This window comes from Chiloscyllium plagiosum, chromosome 18, assembly GCF_004010195.1.
Source record: "Chiloscyllium plagiosum isolate BGI_BamShark_2017 chromosome 18, ASM401019v2, whole genome shotgun sequence".
In the NCBI taxonomy this organism is placed as follows: Eukaryota; Metazoa; Chordata; class Chondrichthyes; order Orectolobiformes; family Hemiscylliidae; genus Chiloscyllium; species Chiloscyllium plagiosum.
This window is the reverse complement of record NC_057727.1, coordinates 8,911,250-8,931,932: the sequence shown is the minus strand read 5'-3', so window position 1 is coordinate 8,931,932 and position 20,683 is coordinate 8,911,250. Positions and strand designations below refer to the sequence as shown.

Here is a 20,683-nt window from a genome sequence, read left to right as displayed (position 1 = left end):
AACATAGCAACTCAGCTCAGTTATTTGTTCCAGATGTTATATTTTAAAATTTTTCATGCAAACTCTGTGCTTTTCTAGATCCGTGCCAACTTTCACTCTCTTAAAAAGGTAGTGTACATGCCTACAAACTCACAACACCAATACATAACATTGGCCCACATGAAAGCAAGATCCCACAGATCATAGAGATGTATATCATGGAAACAAACCCTTCAGTCCAACTCATCCATGCTGACCAGATTTTCCTAACCTAATCTAGTCTCATTTGCCAGCACTTGGCCCATATCCCTCTGAACCCTTCCTATTTGTATACCCTTCCAGATGCCTTTTAAATGTTGTAATTGTACCAACCTCCACCACTTCCTCTAGCAGCTCATTTCATACACGCACCACCCTCAGTGTGAAAATATTGCCCTTTAGACCCCTTTTAAATCTTTCCCCTCTCACTTTAAACCTATTCCCTCTAGTTCTGGACTCCACCAACCCAGGGAAAAGACCTTGTCTATTTATCTTATCGATGTCCCTCATGATTTTATAAACCTCTATAAGGTCACCCCTGACGTTCCAGGGTAAACAGCCCCAGCCTATTCAGCCTCTCCCTCTACCTCAAATCCTCCAACCCTGGCAACATCCTTGTCAATCTTTTCTAACTCCTTTCAAGTTTCACAACATCCTTCCTATAGGAGGAGGACCAGAATTGCACACAATATTCTAGAAGTAGCCTAACCAATGTCCTGTACAGCTGAGCACATCACTCCACTAAAGGCCATCTTTGCTCTTTCACAATCTGCAGCAAGTCCTAAATAAAAACAGAAAGTGCTGGGGAAACCCAAGTCAAGTCTCATATGTGGAGAGAGCAGAGAGAACATATGAATCAGGAGAAGCATTCAGCCATCCACTCCTTTGCACCTGCTAGACCATTGAATTCAATTAGTCCTCATTCTCACCTACCCCCAATAATCTTTCAGTCACATGCTCATCAACAATTGGGATGAACCTGCCATACTTTACACATTAACTGCATCACATTTGGAGTACCGTATATAGCCTTGCTCGCCCTATTATGGAAAGGATATTGTTAAACTAGAAAGATCGCAGAAAAGGTTACTAGTATGCTCCCTGGACGGGGAGGTTTGAGTTATAAGGAGAAGCTGGAAGTTTTTTCCCCTGGAGTATTTGAGGCTGAGGGGTGACATTATGGAAGTCTATACAAAATCATGACGGGCATAGATAGGATGAATAGCCAATGTCTGGGACTTTTCCCCTGGAGCGTAGGAGATTGATTGGCGACCTTACGGAGGTCTGTAAAATCATGAGAGGCATAGATAAGGTAGATAGCCAACAGATTTTCCCCCATGGGGTAGGGAAGTCTGAAACTAGACAGCACACGTTTAAGATGAGAGGGAAGAGAAATAAAAGGGTTCAGAGGGGCAATTCTTTTTATAGAGGATGGTGAGTGTCTGGAATGGGTTGCCAGAGGTAGAGGTGGAGGCAAGTACAATTTTGTCCCGCAAGAAACATTTGGACAGGTATACGATGGGACAGATATGGAGGTATATGGACCAAATGCACGCAAATGGGACTAGTTTAAGTGCGGAGGCTGGGCGGCATGAACAAGTTGGGCCAAAGGGCCTGTTTCCATGCTGTAAACCTCTAGGCCTCTATAACTGTATGCTTTGTCCATGAATGATAATTGACCTGCTCAGTGCTTCAGTATGTGTTTCAGGATTCTAGCATTTGCAATTTCTATGTTTTTCAGGGCTCTGTTTGTATAATGATCATGTTTTCAAATTCAGTATGCAGTGCTCAGTATAAGAGAGTTTAGAAATGCCTCGAAAACCTAATGCAGCTATGAGGATGAGGATTGTGTAAAATAATACCCATTAAGGCAGTGTTCTCTCAAATAGAGAATATTGAGGAAGGATGCAATTGAGTTGACCAGCATGATGGTGGTCATCATAGACAAGGTAATATGCAATGGAGCACCTCTCCATTGCAAATGTGGATAGCAAATGTGGTTCCCTTGTTCAAGAAGGGGAGTAGGGATAACCCTAGTAACTATACGCCGGTGAGTCTCACTTCTGTTGTGGGCAAAGTCTTAGAGAGAATTGTAAGGGATAGGATTTATGAACATCTGGATAGGAATAATGTGATCAAGGATAGTCAGCATAGTTTTGTGAAGGGCAGGTCGTGCCTCACAAACATTGGGGGTCTATAATACAATCCCAATAATGAAAGGTGGCAAATGGAATTCAATGTCGCTAAGTGTGAGGTGATTCACTTTGGGAAGAATAACAAAAAGATGGGGTACTGGGCTAATGGTTGGATACTTGGTAGTGTGGATGAGCAGAGGGATCTTGGTGTCCATGTACACAGATCTCTGAAAGTTGCCACCCAGGTAAATAGTGCGGTGAAGAAGGCATATGGTGTACTGGCTTTTATTGGTAGAGGAATTGAGTTCTGGAGTACTGAGGTCATGTTGCAGTTGTATAAGACTCTGGTGCTGCCGCATCTGGAGTATTGTGTGCAGTTTTGGTTGCCATACTATAGGAAGGATGTGGAGGCACTGGAACGGGTGCAGAGGAGTTTTACCAGGATGTTGCCTGGTATGGTAGAAAGATCGTATTAGGAAAGGCTGAGGCACTTGGGGTTGTTTTCATTGGAGAAAAGAAGGTTTAGGGGTGACTTGATAGAGGTGTACAAGATGATTAGGGGTTTAGATAGGGTTGACCATGAGAACCTTTTTCCACGTATGGAGTCAGCTATTACGAGGGGGCATAGCTTTAAATTAAGGGGTGGTAGGCATAGGACAGATGTTAGGGGTAGATTCTTTACTCAGCGAGTCATGAGTTCATGGAATGCCCTGCCAGTAGCAGTGGTGGACTCTCCCTCTTTATGGAGGGCATTGGATAGGCATATGGAGGATAGTGGGCTACTGTAGGTTAGGTGGGCTTGCAACATCGAGGGCCGAAGGGCCTGTACTGCGCTGTATTCTTCTATGTTCTACGTTCCCAAGGACAAGAATCATTAATCCCAAGAACTGCCATGAGTTCATGGAATGCCCTGCCAGTAGCAGTGGTGGACTCTCCCTCTTTATGGAGGGCATTGGATAGGCATATGGAGGATAGTGGGCTACTATAGGTTAGGTGGGCTTGGATCGGTGCAACATCGAGGGCCGAAGGGCCTGTACTGCGCTGTATTTTTCTATGTTCTATGTTCCCAAGGACAAGAATCATTAATCCCAAGAACTGCACTAGGAATAGAAAAGAAAAACTCGAAAGCATTTTGTAAGAGCTATTGGAGTTATCTTTTGTTAAAATTGTTCATTGAAACATACAGTGATTAAATCTCAATCACTGAAAGGAGATGGTGTGAAGTTTTCTTGATTTAATTACTTTAATTTACAATATTTAAGAAAATGATATTTGAATCCTGTAGATCTTCATATCAGAAAAGTTTTAAGTCTCTCCTCTTTTTAACAATAAAAAAGGCTGAGATGAGCTTCATAGTCTTTGCATTAACCTAATGCAGGGAATTGGTTTAGCTCAGTTGGCTGGATTGTTGGTTTACAGAGCAGTGTGATGCCAACAGTGTGGGTCCAATTCCTATCACCACTTTGAGGTTACCATGAACGACTCTCCTTCTCAACCTCTTCCCTTGCCTGAGGTCTGGTGGTCCCCAGGTTAAATTACCACCAGTTGCCTCTCTTAGAGAGCAGCCCCTCTGGCCTAGTAGGACTATGGCGACACAACACTACAATCTAACCATAGAAGGTGGTATTCCTGGCTCTGATTTGGGCCCTTTCATTACTGAGGTAGAGATATCAGCTTGACCAGTGGAGATTCAAGATATTCTTTAATCAACCTATTCAGAGACGTTAAAAGGCTTTCTGCCTGTACTACCACACAGGCAGTGAGTTCCAGATTCCCACCACCCTCTGGATGTAAAATGCTTTCCTCATGTCCCCTCTAAATCTCCTGACCTGAACCTAAATCTATGCCCTCTGGATCCCTCCACTATTGGGAAAAGTTTCTTCCAGTCTATGCCACCCAAACTTTTGTACATCATGTCCCCCCCCTCCACCTGAGTGTCTTCTGGTCGAAGGAAAATAACCCCCATTCTCTCTTCATGCCTGAAGCTCTTTAGCCCACTTAACATCCTGGTAAGCCACCTCTGCATTCTCACCAGTGCAACCACTCCCCTCCAATAATGTGAATTCTAGAACTGAATACTACGCCAGTTGTGGGCTAACCAACTTCTTATATTGTTCCAGCATAACTTCCTTGCTCTTGAAAACTCTATTCCTTGGCTAATATAGAAGATTTGGAAGAGAACCGTTTCTGAAGTTTTCGGGTTGTTGGGGCTGACGAAGAGCTTTTGCCCGATTGTCCTGATCCTCAGATGCTGCCTGACCTGCTGTGCTTTTCCAGCACCACTCTCTCAAGACAACAAAACAGTCCAATGCACGTGCTGTAATGAAGCAATTTGTAACAATGACATCTGTGGAAAGATCTTTTAAAAATTGTAGCTTCCTTTAAACAACTGGTGATACTACAATTTTAAGATTATCAATCCACCAGATATTTAAAGTATCAAAAGGAAAAACTATAAGCACCTGACACTTTCTTGTCTTGTGTAAATAAAAATTCAGCCATTGACAAATTAGATCTAAATTTTAAAAAGCTGTCAATCAATACATGCACTTGTTTCAGCATACTGATGGAAGTCTGGACTTTCAAGCTGAGTAAATGTTTTGATAAGTTGGATAAAGGGAAAATATTCCTCTTGTTGAGAAGAGCATAACTACAGGCCATCAATAAAAGACAGACAATTATTAACAAATCCAATGGGGAATTCAGAAGAAATTTCTATACATAGAAAAGTGGGTTTTCACATTAATGGCACGTAGTGAGAGTTGGAGATTTCCCAGTTCAGTGCATTTACCTCAAGAAAGAAAACTGCATTCTAAAGGCACAAATTTCATTTCAGAGGGCTGGAGGCATGCTGGCACCGGTTTCACTGCCTCTACCCCTTCACCCCCTGAACAGTTTGGGCAAGTGTTTGTGCCAACATATACTGATTGGCAGCACAGTGACTCAGTGGTTGGCACTGCTGCCTCACGGCACCAGGTACCCAGGTTTGATTCCAGCCTCGGGCGCATGTCTGTGTCGGGTTCGCACATTCTCCCCATGTCTGTATGGGTTTGATCCTGTTTCCTCTCATAGTGCAAAGATACGCAGGCTAGGTGGATTAGCCATGGGAAATGCAGATGTACAGGGATAGGGTGGATGGGATGCTCTTTGGAGGAGCAGTGTGGTCTTGATGGGCTGAATGGCCTGCTGCCATACTGTAGGAATTCAGTTATAAATAAATGGATACTACAGTTAAAATGGGATCTTCTCACAGCTGCTTTGCTCAGTCTGAGCCCCTCCAACTTGCACATTCTCTGACTGAAAGCTCCAACATCCATGAATTTGCTGAACAGGTGCACATCAGGGTAACCAGGTTATGTGACTGACAGCTTTTCTTCTTCTTAGATCAATTTTGTCAATGGCTCACACTTTATTTGCTTGTGTCAATACAGCATGTATACTGGGTAATTAGAAATGCCATGAGTTGGCATGAAGGATTTAAGAAATTGGATGGGTGGAGTCTGTTATGGACCAGACCAAACCCCCTCAAACATATCAAGGAGATAAACTTTTATTTTATTTAAAGGCAAGCCTCAGGTCAAATGTGATTCCAGGTTTTATTCTTACACCATAGTTAAAATATAAATATTAACTCTATTTGAAATACTTAACAAAATAAATATTATTTAACTGTACACTGCTGGCAAAGACAAATACAGAAAAATAGATAACTGAGATAATCTCCTTTCCAGTCCAGGAAAAAGGAACACCTAAAGAGATTATCTAGAAGCAGGGAAAGAACTCAACTTTTGGCTGCAGCAGAGAGAGCTCTATTTAGCAGCTTCAGCAGCCAACTCCCAAAAACGCCAACTCCAACTGAAAGGGAAGCTCTGTGATGACGCTACTCCCTTAACAAGGTTACGTTGCCATTGGTTGATTTTTCAGAAGTGTCGTAAAGGCAGAGGTTCCGATATGTCTAGGTTTATCTAATTGAAGAAACTTTTAAGCTCTTTAAAAACAACACTTGTACAATGAAAGGGGAATGGCCCATTCTCCCAGCTCAGCTTTTCTCTGGTTTGGTTTGGTTTCAGCAGTCTGGCTATTTTGCGGCTGTGGATCAAGTCTTAGCTGGGAACCCAGAGAGGCTGCGGGACCCAGAGAAACAGCTCTCTGACATCTCTCTCCTGTAAGAAGCTGTGTTGAATTTACCTTTTTGCCAAGGGGCATGTTTATGGGATGTTGCAGATATTTGGACCAGCTCTTTGGTCAGTTGTGTTTTCCTATCAGTTGGGTTTTCAAATAGTTATGTTATTCTAAATTTGGTTTTCTTTAGTATTAGTAGATTCTGTTTTGTTTAAAACTGAGTGGTTGGGTCAGCTGCATCACTCCTGGAATATCCACTTACACCTGCTTAAGCCAAATAGAAAATTTACGATCTGGGCCACCTTCTTGAAACATTTTGAGGGCATCTGGCCTGGTCCAGGACTAAAACTCTGGGTCTGTGTGAGCCTGACTCCACCCACTCATGATTCTTTTGTCTGATTAATTAAAAAACACTCAAGGAGCTCAAAGCAGTTTACCCACTACTTCTCAAGCAGACATTCTTTCCCCAGGGTGATAACACCACTCTGCAAAAGAAACAGCACAGAACAAATCCCTCTTAAAGATATTTGTTAGCAAAGGGCATTTGTTAGCATAGAGTGTATAGGACTCATTGGTGGGGTGTGAGACATGCATATATTGGCAAGGATGGGAGGTCATCTTTCAAAAGATCATCCAGGAATATGATTCACTCCTCTGAGGAGGATGTAAAAAGCAGGAATCCTTGAGAAATAGATCCAAAAAGATGGCAGAGTTCAGGAGATGGTTATCCCAGCATTGGAGTCCATCAGATCAGGACTGTCCAAACTCTTTAGCCATGCCAATAATAATTGGGGGTCCCAGGAATTGGAATCCATGCATTGGCTCTTATAGAGTCAAAGTGATCTACAGTACAAAAACAGACCCTTCAGTCCAACTCATCTGTGCTGACCAGATATTCTAAATAAATCTAATCCCATTTTCCAGCACTTGGCCCATATCATTCTAAACCTTTCCTATTCATATACCCATCCAGATTCCCTTTAAATGCTGTAATTGTACCAGCCTCCGCCACTTCCTCTGGCAGCTCATTCCATACACGCATCACTCTCTGCGTGAAAAGGTTGCCCCTTGGACTCCTTTTAAATCTCCTCAGCCATTTTTAACAATTCACACATTCTCCTGGACCCTGTGAAAGCCTAGCCCAAAGACTGGTGAGACGAGGAGCATTTACACCAGCCTGGATGGTTGGGCCGAATGGCCAGTTCTTGTCCTGTCAATCCTGCCTGTTGATGGACTTTAGAACAAATGACACTGCCTGATGGTGAAGTTGGCAGCCAGCAGTATCAGAACTCTACAGTGCAGCACACTGCCTCCTCATTGGAAATTCCTCCATCATACACAGCAAAATGCACATCAAAGGAGGACTGGCAAGGCATTAGTTGCAAGTGAGCATTACGTATTAGGAGCTTAAGGATGGACACATATACAGCACAGAAATTACAGTGAAAATGCAACCTGTCAAATACATTAGAGAGTGTTCATGAAGTTAAAGCTTGTGATAAGTACATTAGGTGACCATCAGCAGGCCTGAATGAGACAGGATTAACCTTACTGTGAACAGGAGCGCTAATTGGGGCTTGGTTTCAACCACTGAGAACAGTCAATAACTGGGTCTGACTACATGTGGAAATTACAACCGACTGTACAAAGTGAAAAATGCTATACTCAAGAATGAAAATATATTTGGAATGATTAAAGTTGTCCTCTGGAATGATTTCTCTTGCAGTTATGGCTATTCAGCTCAATATAAATGTGCAGGCCCTGCAACAGAACAGCTAAAGGGATTAGCTGCAGTGAGAAACGAGGCTTTACACTGAGCTAGACTTGAGTGAGATTGTTGTTACTCACTGTTTGCTCTGATTACAGGGAGTCAGTCGTCCTCTCAAGCCTCTCCATCAGGATAAAACGCCGCGTCTTCAGCAATACCCAGACGAGATGACAAACCACAGTGGCGTGACTCTTTAAAATCCCTGCTTTTTCTTTAGAAGTGGAAGAGGATGATTCAGTCCGAAGTCTTCATTGGTGGGTGAGACCAAAGCAGGGGCGATTTAACATGACCAGCAGTGAGCAAGTATTGTCCATCCCTCTCCTCTCGGTGCACCGAGTATGTTTTATTCGCAATGCTGGTCAGCCACAATTCAGCAGAGCCGAGCTCCAGCTGACAGCTAACTCAGCCGGTGATTGGGCCGCTCCCTGACAAGAGACCCTGTTGATTGGAAGATTGTGCTGTCGGTCAAGGGAAAGGGGCTGCTCCGGGAGCAGGTTGTGTGGAGCCAGATTCTCTCTCTCTCTGGGACGCTAATTGGGGAAGGGCAGCATTGCTAACTGTATTGCTGCTTTCACAGATGACCGTCCCCTCTACACCCTTCTTCCATCCCGCAAGCAAATATTACAATTTTTGTGCAAAACAATGAAGACTCCACTTTTTAAAAAAAATATTCGTTCACAGGTAAGGGTATCACTGGCAATCTAGGATGTATTGCACATCCCTAATTGCAGTTAAGAGTCAATCATGTTGCTGTGGGGTGAGAGTCAAATGTCGGCCAGGCTAAGTTAGGACAGCAAGTTCCTTTCCTACAGGACAGCAATAAACCAGGCAGGATTTCCCTCAACAATGATCATCATTCAATTCTTAATTCCAGCTCTTTTTAACTGAATTCAAATTCCACCATCACAGGACTTGAACCCAGATCCTCAGAACATTCCCCGTGCTTCTGGATAATTAGGAGAAAGTGAGGACTGCAGATGCTGGAGATCAGAGCTGAAAAATGTGTTGTTGGAAAAGCGCAGCAGGTCAGGCAGCATCCAAGGAGCAGGAGAATCGACGTTTCGGGCATGAGCCCTTCTTCAGGAATGATTCCTGACCTGGATGCTACCTGACCTGCTGCGCTTTTCCAGCAACACGTTTTCAGCTTCTGGATAATTACCCTAGAGATAATGCCACTGGGCTATCACCACCGGGTAGCACAGTAGCTCAGTGGTTAGCACTGCTGCCTCAGTGAGCCAGGGACCCAGGTTTGATTCCAGCCTCAGGCAACTGTCTGTGTGGAGTTTGCGCATTCTCCCTGTGTCTGCGTGGGTTTCCTCCCACAATCCAAAAGATGTGAAGGTCAGGTGAATCGGTCATGCTAAATTTCCCATCCTGCTGGGTGCATTAGTCAGGGGTAAATGTAGGGCAGGGAATGGATTTGGCTGGATTAGTCTTCCGAGGGGGTGTGGACTTATTGGGCCAAAGGGCCTGTTTCCATTCTGTTGGGAATCTAATCCAATCATGTGGCTCACTCCATGGCACAGGAACATAGGAAGAAGAGTAAGTCATTCAGCCCATCAAGCCTGCTCCACCATTCAACTAGATAATGGCTGATATGTTACCTCAAGGCCATTTTTCCACATTATCCTCATAGTTGTTCAATGCTTAGCACTGCTGCCTCACAGCACCAGGGATCTTGGGCTCTATCTTGGACACAATCACTCAAGTGATTGTGTGGAGTTTGCACATTCATCCCGTGTCAGAGTGGGTTTCCTTTGGATGCTCCAGTTTCCTCCCACAGTTCAAAGATGTGCATGTTAGATGGATTGGCCATGCTAAGTTGCCTACTGTGTCCAGGGATGTGCAGGCCAGGCTAGGTGGATGAGTTGTAGGAAATACGGAGATAGTGTGGGTTGCTCTGTGGAGGGTCGGTGTATCCCAAATGGTCTGCTTCAATTGTAGGGACTCTATTCCATTATGTCTCTAATATGGCAACAGACTGATGCACTGTCAACAGATGTAGGCATCAACCAGTACACATTGCTCACATGGACTTATCAGAAGCTGGACTAGTACAGGAAAAGGTGATTTATCAATAGGAGGAAGCATCACCGTCAAATAGATCCTGACATCCACACACATGACCATATCATGGAGATTATGGGGTAGAGGTTGCTGATTGCTGATCAATTGCAAAATTAAGGCGACTGGACATCCCTGTTTTCCGGGGAGAGAGCTTCAATTCCCAGACAAACAGCAATCCCAGAAGTAGCCCTGGTTCACAAAACCTGTCCCAAATTATACTCACTTTTAGTTTCCCATATTGGAATATGCCTCATGCATCAGTGAGGTACAGCAGCGAGTTTATGGTGACCACCTAGTCACCTTTGCTGAGTTTCGTGATTGCAGCCATCTCACATACACTGTCAAAAGTTTGTAGCAATCGTCTCTCAGCTTATTGAGTTTGTTATGAAGCAGGAGTTTAGATATGATATGTGTTAATTAGACAAAGAAAGTATACGACCACTCCACCAATCCTGAAGCAGTACAGTGGAATGGAGGAGCACGACAGTGGTGTTGAAGTGATGGAGTGTTTTACCCTGATATTATGCAGTATTTGTCGCTACTCCTATATGGACAGGATGAATACATAGCAGCTGTTTCCATTGGTTGATACCCCTTATTTTGGGACTTGGTAATCCATGTATCAATCATCTATCTAATGGCCAATGACCATGGGCAGCTAGTCATAATTCCAGGATTACCGGAGTGCCTTGCCTATCTCCACTTGAAGCTTAGATTTCAATCTTCTGAAGAACAAAAATGCCTTATTTTCCTAAACATTGCATTGATCATTGGGTTGTGTGGCATCCGATAAACTAGTTGTTCACATTTGTAGGAGGCGAGTGGCTACTGTAATACAGTGAAATGAGGTCCAGTGCTACACAGAAAATACAAAAAATGTAATAGCAAAATAATACAGTTTTGAAGGGGACCCCAATTTCCATCATCTTGGATAATGGTGTCCACTAAATGTCTAAATAATAATCACAATAACAAATACTTTAATGATGTATGGTCTAAGACACACACAAGATATTAAGCTGCAATGTGAAAGCAGTGCTGATCAAAACAAAGCATAATTCCTACTTTAATGACCAACTTCAAATTAATTTTCTATATTTCCAACCAATCAGCATAAGGCACTGTGTTGGTCCTCAACCTGTTTGGCTAAGTTGAGCCAACATAGACTAGGCCATGAGGCCAGTGGGTACAAAGATCTGCCTGAACAAAGTTGTTATATCATTTACCAGTAAAGTGTAAATCCACTTTAAGAGCGTGGTAACTATATTGTTGTTTGTTTCGCATTTGCAATTTGAAGTTGTCAAAATTCAGTTTGTAAGAACATTTTTGCTTTGCTACATTGCACAACCCACATTGTCTATCCTGGCTACTTTGCTGTCCTCTCACCCTGTGACTCCCCAGGTTCCACTTAGAAAATACTTTGCTGTCCTCTCACCCTGTGCAAGATCCCCGCTCTGAGCCGGGTCGTCCCCACTCCCAGGAGCATGGAGGGTAACTTTAACATCCCTGTGCAGGGCAGCCTTGGCTATGAGCAGGTAAGTCAGTGCAGGTTACCGATACAAGCTTGGAGCTTTATGGTTGGGTAACTAACTGACAGTAGTGAGTGGAACCAAATTGGCCTCACTGACTGTGAGGTCATTGATTGGGGCTGTTAACCTGAGCCAGTCAGGAAATTCTTGGCTGACCAACATAACCAGGAGTTTGTGGAGTGCTTTCTTTCCCCCTCCGATTCCAGTTCGATTTGATCTGTAGCCTCCCCATCACTTTTCCTTCACATAAGCATTGTTTGCCCTGGGCTTTGCTTGTCACTGGTTCCTTGGCCCATGTGGGTGTCTTTCCTGGTGGTGGGCTATTAATGAAGTTCTTTACACTTGGTGTTTTTACGGTGGCTGCACTTACACACACAGAACATTGGCACTGGGAAGAATAAGCACTGTTACCTTATGGCAGTGGTATAGGTAAAAAAAAACCCAGGAGATTAGAATCTCCTCAGTTTAAAAAAAAGAAAAAAGTATAAACAGGAGATTAGAATCTCCCCGGTTCAGGTGGAATTAAAATGTAACTAGGAAATTGTGGAATGCTTTATTTACCCCTCCAATTCTATTTTGATTTGATCCATATTCTCCCATTCACTTTTTTTTACATACTGTCATGATGTGGAGCCATGATGTGGAGGTGCCAGTGTTGGACTGGGGTGGACAAAGTTAAAAATCACACAGTACCAGGTTATAGTCCAACAGTTTATTTGGATGCTCAAGCTTTCGGAGCTCTGTTCCTTCATCAGGTAACTAGTGGGGCAGGACCATAGCACACAGAATTTATAGCAAAAGATCACAGTGTCATGAAATTAACAATATGTTGAACAAATCTAGATTGTCGTTGAGTCTAGGTTTATTCAATATATTGTTTTAATTTTGCTATAAATTCTGTGTCCTATGAAACTGCCCCAATACGTAAGCATTGTTTGTTTTGAGCTTTGTTTGTTACTGGTTCATCAGGTGAACGAGCAGTGCTCCGAAAGCTAGTACTTTCAATTAAAACTGTTGGACTATAGCCTGGTGTTGCGTGATTTTTAACTGCTGTAAGGCAGTAGTGCTGGGGTGTGTAAAGACAATATAGCCAGGAGATTTAGAATCTCCTCAGTGCTCCCTCTGAGCTGGCTGGGCACAGCCGGGGTACTTTGCAAAAGTAAGTGAATGGTAACTTGATGATGGGATCCTGGCTCCTGTGCAGTTATTTCACTGACCTCTTCAGCTATCAGAGCTGACTGAAAAACTGAAAAGCCTACTTTTCCACAGTAGACAGTTTATTAGATTTGCAAACATGATCCTCTCGGTGTAAGTGATGCTCAGCCACACTCTACAAGCATATGAAGTGAAACTCTTTTCAGAGTTGCCACGTTAATATTACAAAGCGCAAGCAAATCTCTCTATCATTAATATCTAATAGGTAGAACAATGGCAGGTGCAAACAAGTATATTAATTTTAATCCACCTTGGGTAGGTAAGGTCTTAATCTAAATAGGACACTGTACAAAAAATTTATAACATGATCAGCTCAATCAATAACAGTTATCAGTGTTAAGTACTTGAGTAATGAGGGGAGAATGGTCAGTACACTTGTGGGCAGAACTAGGCAAAGCTGATTGTGCATCTTGTGATTCAATTGACAGTCAGGTTCAAGTCCCACTGCAGAACTTTCCCAGCATGGGGTTCAGCCAGGTTAATCACCAGCCTGCTTCTTGATTTGGTTTGATTTATTGTAGTCACATGTACCTAAGTACAGTGAAAAGCTTTGTTTTGCAAGTACAGGCAGATCATAGTGTGCTAATCCTTCCAACACACCCCACTATCCACCAATGGGGAAAGAAGTATGGGTGATGATGTGAAACAAACAAAGTATTTTGATGTTGAAAAGGAGTTTGGAATTCTGGTAGACAATCAACATCTCTAACCAATGAAGAGCAAAAATCAGCAAAACCAGTTGAACGATACACTAAGCATAGTGGAGTGTCAATTCAGTGGAAGCAATAGTCATTTGCTCAGTGCTCTGTTAACTTTTACCGGGACTACTGGATTGAGTTCTAGACATTAAGGAGACAATCACTGGAGGCAGTGAGGAGATCGAAAACTCAATATCAGTCTCTGGAATCAGTATCATCAAGATCATAAACTTGAGCCTCTCTGTCTTTCAAATGTGATCTTCTGGACATGTAAAAGATGTGGTAACCTCCAGAAACTCACTTTAAATTAAATTCAAAAAGCAGGATCTATGCTCCAGAAAACAAACAAACTTATAACAAATATTACAAAGTCTTTTACACGAAGTGATCCACATCAAAATGTAGTCTTGGTGAAATTGGAAATCCTGGTCTATTTAATAGTCAGATGATGCAATGTAGAACCATGATAAATGGGTTAACTCATCTTCCTGAAACTTAAACATTTTGCTAAAATGCTGGTTTCTAGGGACAGGAGCATTGTTCCATTAATTGTGTCAGATGTGTTCAGTTGTAAATCCAGTTTTGGGTTCTTTAAAAACATCAAGGTTTCGTTATTGTAAATAGACACCTCGTGAAGTCAACTGGTGGGCTAATAGTGCTTCAGCTGATCCAGAGTAAAACCAAATGGAGTTTTGTTATTACGAATCAAGTTTCTCTGCAGACTGTGTGAAAATTCCCAACTGCAAATTGGAGGAAATTTCTCATAAAGGTATATGAACAAAGATGTTGGTTTGTGATAAAGTTGACAAATGCATTTGAAAACTTCATTACGCTTATTAAATATTGGCATGGGCACCTGTCCACAAAACTCACTTCTATGTGGTATCTGGTCATGTATAAACATGTATCATTATGTGGTACTGTACTTTTAAATCTAAAAGGCCAGACCAGTTGTTACATCAAGGAGTAAACCCTTCTACTTAATTTAAACCAGCAACACAGAAATGATTTATCCTGTGCAGTAATCTGTGAAAATTCGAGAGGCCAAGAACTATTTAATGTAAAAATTAACAACTTTATTTCTTAAAGTATAACCAAGAATAATTAACTAACAACTATTTACAACTCCTTCATCTAGCCTATCTTTTACCTTTCCCTTCTACAATACTAGTCCAAAAACCACCCCCCCCATTAAGATTTACCAAAATTCAATTTTTCAATTCCAACCAGATATTGAACCTTCTCTTCCTCTGTCTTCTTTTCTTCTTCTTAGAGATTTCTGTTTCACAGGTTATTGATCGATAAAATATCTTTAAGAGAGCTATTTTTTGGGCAGTCTGTACATGCTGGTAGCAAATTCAATTTTTCAATTCCAACCAGATATTGAACCTTCTCTTCCTCTGTCTTCTTTTCTTCTTCTTAGAGATTTCTGTTCCACAGGTTATTGATCGATAAAAATATCTTTAAGAGAGCTATTTTTTGGGCAGTCTGTACATGCTGGTAGCTTGGCAGTTTTCCTCCCAACTGTTCAATTTTCCCTGGTCTTATATCCCCCAAAGCATCGGATTGTGTCATTGGCTTTTAAGATTATCAATATACTAAATTCAAACTTGACTGGTGTTTGGTATAATTTAAACTGATTGGCCTAACTCGAATTTGTTTTGTCGTTTCCAGGCAACCAGCTAATTGAGTTGTTCGACCAAATGTTACATTATATCTTGTTCAGAACACTTGGTGCTGTGTCAGGTCGTTCTGCTAGCTTTTAACTTTCTTAAAGGTTCAGCACACCCACATTTTCAGAACACCTCCCCCCTTAAGAAAAAAATGAACCATCATAATGAAAAGATGGCTTCATTTTTTTTCTATTCTTTAAACACATTACTCGAACATACAGATAACTTTTATCTAAGTTCACCTTAACTTCTTCCCATATAACTGTATATAACGTTAAATAAAAACAAATCTCATCTAAGCATTATCAGTTAAATCCGCAATAATGCATCTGTAATTACATTCTTGCAACCCGCAATATGTACGATTTTTAAATTAAAAGTCTGTAACATAAGACTCCAATGAAATAGTCTCATATTCTTATCTTTAAAGTGTTCTAAGAATGTAAGCAGATTGTGATCTGTGTACACAACCGTCTCTGAAACATTGTTCGTGACATAGATCTGTCATATACCTACCACCCCTTAATTTAAAGCTATGCCCCCTCGTAATAGCTGACTCCATACGTGGAAAAAGGTTCTCGTGGTCAACCCTATCTAAACCCCTAATCATCATGTGACATACATGTCAAAAATGTTGTAAGGACAGTATCAAACTCATTTTTTTTCAATCGTGGACTATTTCCTCTGGTGGATGTTGATCATCTTCGAATAGTCACCAACCGGCAGCTCAATCCCATCCTCATCTTCCTGTAGGAGTACAGCTCCAACTCCTATGTCACTAGCATCGATAGCGACTTTAAAAGATTTTGAAACATTTGGTGTAGCTAAAACTGGATTGGTGGTTATATTGATTTCAAATGGTCGAATGCTTCTTGGCATGGTTCTGTCCACCGAAACTTTGTCTTCTTCTTCAGCAAATCGGGTAACGGTGCCACTACACTGCTGAAGTTTGGAACAAATGTCCAATTGAATCCGTAGAATCCTAAGATTCGAAGCACCTCTTTCTTTGAGGTTGGTCGTGGAAATTCCTCAATGGCCTTTGTCTTCGCATTCCGTGGGGTCAACCTTCCATGACCGATGTTATGTCCCAAGAAGGTCACTTCTGCTTTTGCGAATTCCGTTCTATTTAAAGTTTATCGCCAGTTTTTTTCTTGTTGTAGTTCAAAGAGCACTGCCAACTGTACCATGTGATCTTTCCAGGACTTCCTAAAGATCATCACATCATCCAAAGAGACTGCACAGTTTGTTAACCCAGCCACAACTCTGTTCGTGAGTCTTTGCAATGTGACAGGTATGTTCTTCATTTCAAAGGGCATCACTTTAAACTGATATACCCCATTTGGGGTTACAAACACAGAAATCTCTGTCACCATCTCTGATAAACGTATCTGCCAGTAACCGCGCACTTGGTGATGTAACTGGCTTGTCTGACTTTCTCGATACAGTCCTTCAATCTCGGCTTTGGATATGAGTCCGATTTTGTAATGGTATTGACCTTCCGATAATCCATGCAGAATTGTTGAGTCATGTCCGGTTTGGGAACTAAGACGATTGGCGAACTCCACTCACTCTGGCTTGGTTTGATGATGTCCTCGTCTAGCATGGCTTCCAGCTCCATCTGGAAATGTCTGGCTTTGGAAGGATTAAACCAGTAGGGGTGCTGTTTTATCAGAGCAGTACTCCCTACGTCTACTTCATGTACAATAGCATTAGTCCTCTCCATCTGATTCTTACATATGTCCTTATACTGCAGTATCAAATCTTTCAACTGCGTTCAATGCTCCTGAGACAGATAGCTTACTAACCTATCCCACGCCACCTACACTGTGCCATCTTTAGATGCTGTTTAGCTAACTCATCTACTCTATTTAATCTCTCCTTCACCTCCGACACATAATTTAAGTATCTGACTTTGGTCCTGTCAATTTTCCTTTAATTAATTTGAAACGACCTCTCACTTCATGCCCGAATATTAACTCAAAGGGAGTGAACTGAGTAGATTCATTTGGGTCATCTCTAATGGTAAACAATACGAATGGGATACCTTTATCCCAATCATTCGGGTAATCCTGACAGTACGCTCTCAACTTGGTCTTCAAGGTCTGATGCCTCCTTTCTAAAAATCCCTGGAATTCAGGATGATACGCACTGGATTTAAAGTGCTGTGTACTGAAGCTATCCATAACCTCCTCAAGCAGCCTAACAGCAAAATTTGACCCTTGGTCCGACTGAATCTCTCTGGGTAGCCCATACTGTGTGAAGAAAGCTATTAATTCCTCTACCACTTTTTTTGCGTTGATACTCTGTAATGGAATTACCTCTGGAAACCTGGTAGACACATCCATTATGGTTAACAAGTACTAGAGGGCACCTACGCAATCACTTATAACCCGTGTGAAAGGTTCTTCAAATGTGGGAATCGGCAACAAAGATGCTGGTTTTATTACTGCCTGGGGCTTACCGACCATTTGACACGTTATGACATGTTCGGTAAAAGTTAACCATATCCTTGTGCATTGCAGGCCAATAAAATGTTTTAGTACCTCAGCCCAAGTCTTTCATACCCCTAAGTGACCTCCTACAGGTAGTCATGCGCTACCTGTAACACCTCCCGTCTGTATGCTACCGGCAACACAATCTGGTGCATGTTGGCCCATTTCTCCTCTGCACTAACCAGCCATGGTCTCCATTTCCATCTTAGGATTCTATCTTTCAGATAATAACCGTCCGGAATATGCTCTGCCTCCTTTTCGGAGTACACATCCACATATATATCTTTTATCGTCTTGTCTTGCTGTTGCAAGTCTCTTCACCTTTCAGGACTAAATACTTCTGTCTGACCCTCTGCCTGGTCAGGTTTTTCCTGCACCTGTATGTCAAACAGGGTATCTACTAACTGAACCTCAACTCCTTCACCTTTTTCTTTACTTTCCGTTTCGTGCTATGACTTATTGTAGTGGGATCTGGTTACTACACAGTCTGTTTTAACTCCTCAGTTTCTTGGTCTTCCCTGGGCTTCTCCACAACAAGGGGTGTCGCTCCCACCTTGGATCCTGCTAAATCATTCCCAAGAACAAACTGAATTCCTGGAACTGACACTGTCAATCACTCCCACTGTAACTTCCTCAGTCTTGAGTTGGCACTCCAACCTGATCTTACATAGGGGAACGCTAAATTTCTGTCCATCTAGCCCACAAGCTATCACACTCTCGGGTAACAGATCAGAAAGAGTGCATACTCGCTCATCCCTTGCTATCAGCGACTGGTTAGGTCCTACATCTTTCAAAGTTATAACTTCTTGTCCTTCTCCCCCTGTTCTTTCTGAGTAAACTTTACCCACAGAGGTGAACTCTTTGGAGAGATCAGGTACTAACTCCATACCCAGCCCCTGCCTAGGCTGTGCTCTCTCCTGCAGCTCCTCGGCTCTTCCTGGAGTCTCCTCTACTACCTTCACTAATGCCACTGGCTTAGCTTCTTTTACCACATCTTTTCCCACAAAGTCTTTCTTTAATGACCAGCACTGTGTCTTTACGGTCCCACCTTCTGGCGGTGAAAACACCTTTTCTCAGTGCCCTTCTGAAACCACTGGCACTGTAATTTTCTGCGTCCCACTCCATTACAGTGAAAACACCTGAGGCCTTTCACCTCCTGTCCACCCTCTTGGGCTTCTTTTTTATCCTGCGGTAAATTCTTACCAGTGTTCTCTATTCTTGTTTTCATAATGTAGGATCTCCCCATTTCCTACGTTCTATCCCTCACAGGGCAAAATTCCGGCTGGAAGCTAGACTTATGCACCAATGTGTAATCCTCTGCTAATTCTACTGCCCTTCTCACTTCCTGAACATTCTGTTCCTCTACGTGAACTCTTACCATCTTTGGAAGTGAAGTTTTAAACTCCTCCAGCAGAATAGTTCCTTGTAGAGCCTCAAAGGTCCTATCTTTTGTTTTAAAACATGCACCCATCTATCAAACTAACTAGGTTTAATTCTTTCAAACTCAACATAAGTCTGACCTGGTTCTCTTTGTGTTTCTGAACTGCTTTCTATATGCTTCTGGTACCAATTCATAAGTGCTTAAAATAACCTGTTTAACCTCTTCATAATCTCTTGACCCCTCATCTGACAGCACAGCAAGTACCTCACTTGCTAACTAGCTCTGCCTGCCAGTTTAGTCTGAACTAGCATTGCCCATAAATCTTTGGTCAACTCCATCTGCCTAGCCAATTTTTCAAATAAAATAAAGAAGGCTTCAACATCTTTCACATCAAAATGTGGCAGAGTTTTGACATATTTGTACATATCACTACCTTCTCTTTTAATCTCCATCTTGTTAACTTGACTTTGCTGACTACGTTGCAATTTCTCAAGTTCCAATTCTCTCTCTTCTCTCTCAGCTAAGAATCTTCTCTCTCTTTTTCCTCACTCTCTCTTATTTCTCCCTTTCTCCTTCTCTCTCTTCGTTTATCTTCTAACTTCATTTTCCTCAACTGTAATTTAAGTTTTTCTGCCTCTACTGCATTTGTCTGTTTCTCTGACACACCTAAATGTTTGAGTAATTCCCTTACAATTTCAGCTTTACTTTTGTTCTTGGTTAAACCCAAACCTAAGTTATTTGCTAATTCGAGAAATATGGCCATTTTCTCTCCTTCTAAACTTTCTTGGCAAATTTGAGAATTATCTTCAAATCCCAGAACCTTTTTAGCAATCTTCAGAGCCATTTCTCTCACTTTTAATTTAATCAACCACAAGTTACCAAAATTAAACAAATTGTCCCACCTACGTTTTATTTAGAGATCTAGAATACTAAGTGTTTAAATCTACTGGGATCTTATCTGTTCAAATCTGTCCAAATCTCAGACTGGATCTGTCTAAACCTGTCCAAATCACAGACCTAAGCCCCCAAACTGTTACGTCACGGAGTAAACCCTCCTGATTAATATAAACCAGCAACACAGAAATGATTTATCCTGTACAGTAATCTGTGAAACTTCGAGAGGCCAAGAACTATTTAAAGTAAAAATTAACAACTTTATTTCTTAAAGTGTAAAAGTGTATAATTAACTAACAAGTATTTACAACTCCTTTGTCTAACATATCTTTCACCTTCCCCTTCTGCAATACTAGTCTGATAACTCCCCCCAACGCCGATTAAAATTTACCAAAATTCAAATTTTCAAAACCAGACAGAGAGAGTCATAGAGATGTACAGTACGGAAACAGACCCTTCGGTCCAACCTGTCTACGCCGACCCAATCTAGTCCCACCTGCCAGCACCCGGCCCATATCCCTCCAAACCCTTCCTATTCATATGCCCATCCAAATGCCGTTTAAATGTTGCAATTGTACCAGTCTTCACCACTTCCTCTGGCAGCTCATTCCATACTCGTACCACCTTTTGTGTGAAAACGTTGCCCCTTAGGTCTCTTTTATATCTTTCCCCTCTCACCCTAAACCTATGC

At 42.0% G+C, this 20,683-nt stretch overlaps 2 protein-coding genes across 7 annotated transcripts in view; one reads left to right on the top strand and one right to left on the bottom strand.

Moving 5' to 3' along the window:
* The window catches only part of si:ch211-161c3.5 (uncharacterized protein C3orf18), an 82,874-nt gene extending 74,440 nt beyond the window's left edge, over window positions 1-8,434 (bottom strand). The window contains exon 1 of one of the 2 annotated variants that reach the window (XM_043707654.1): window positions 8,124-8,434. The gene's annotated coding sequence lies outside the window, so the exon portion shown is untranslated. The remainder of the gene's footprint in view (window positions 1-8,123) is intronic. The other variant, XM_043707655.1, reaches the window with a different exon arrangement.
* A 128-nt stretch (window positions 8,435-8,562) lies between these two features.
* The window catches only part of hemk1 (HemK methyltransferase family member 1), a 160,771-nt gene continuing 148,650 nt past the window's right edge, over window positions 8,563-20,683 (top strand). For 3 of the 5 annotated variants that reach the window (XM_043707652.1, XM_043707653.1, XM_043707648.1), the window contains exon 1: window positions 8,563-8,724. The gene's annotated coding sequence lies outside the window, so the exon portion shown is untranslated. Of the gene's footprint in view, window positions 8,725-11,511; window positions 11,646-16,425; window positions 16,517-20,683 lie in introns of all 5 variants that reach the window. The other 2 variants (XM_043707649.1, XM_043707651.1) reach the window with 2 other exon arrangements.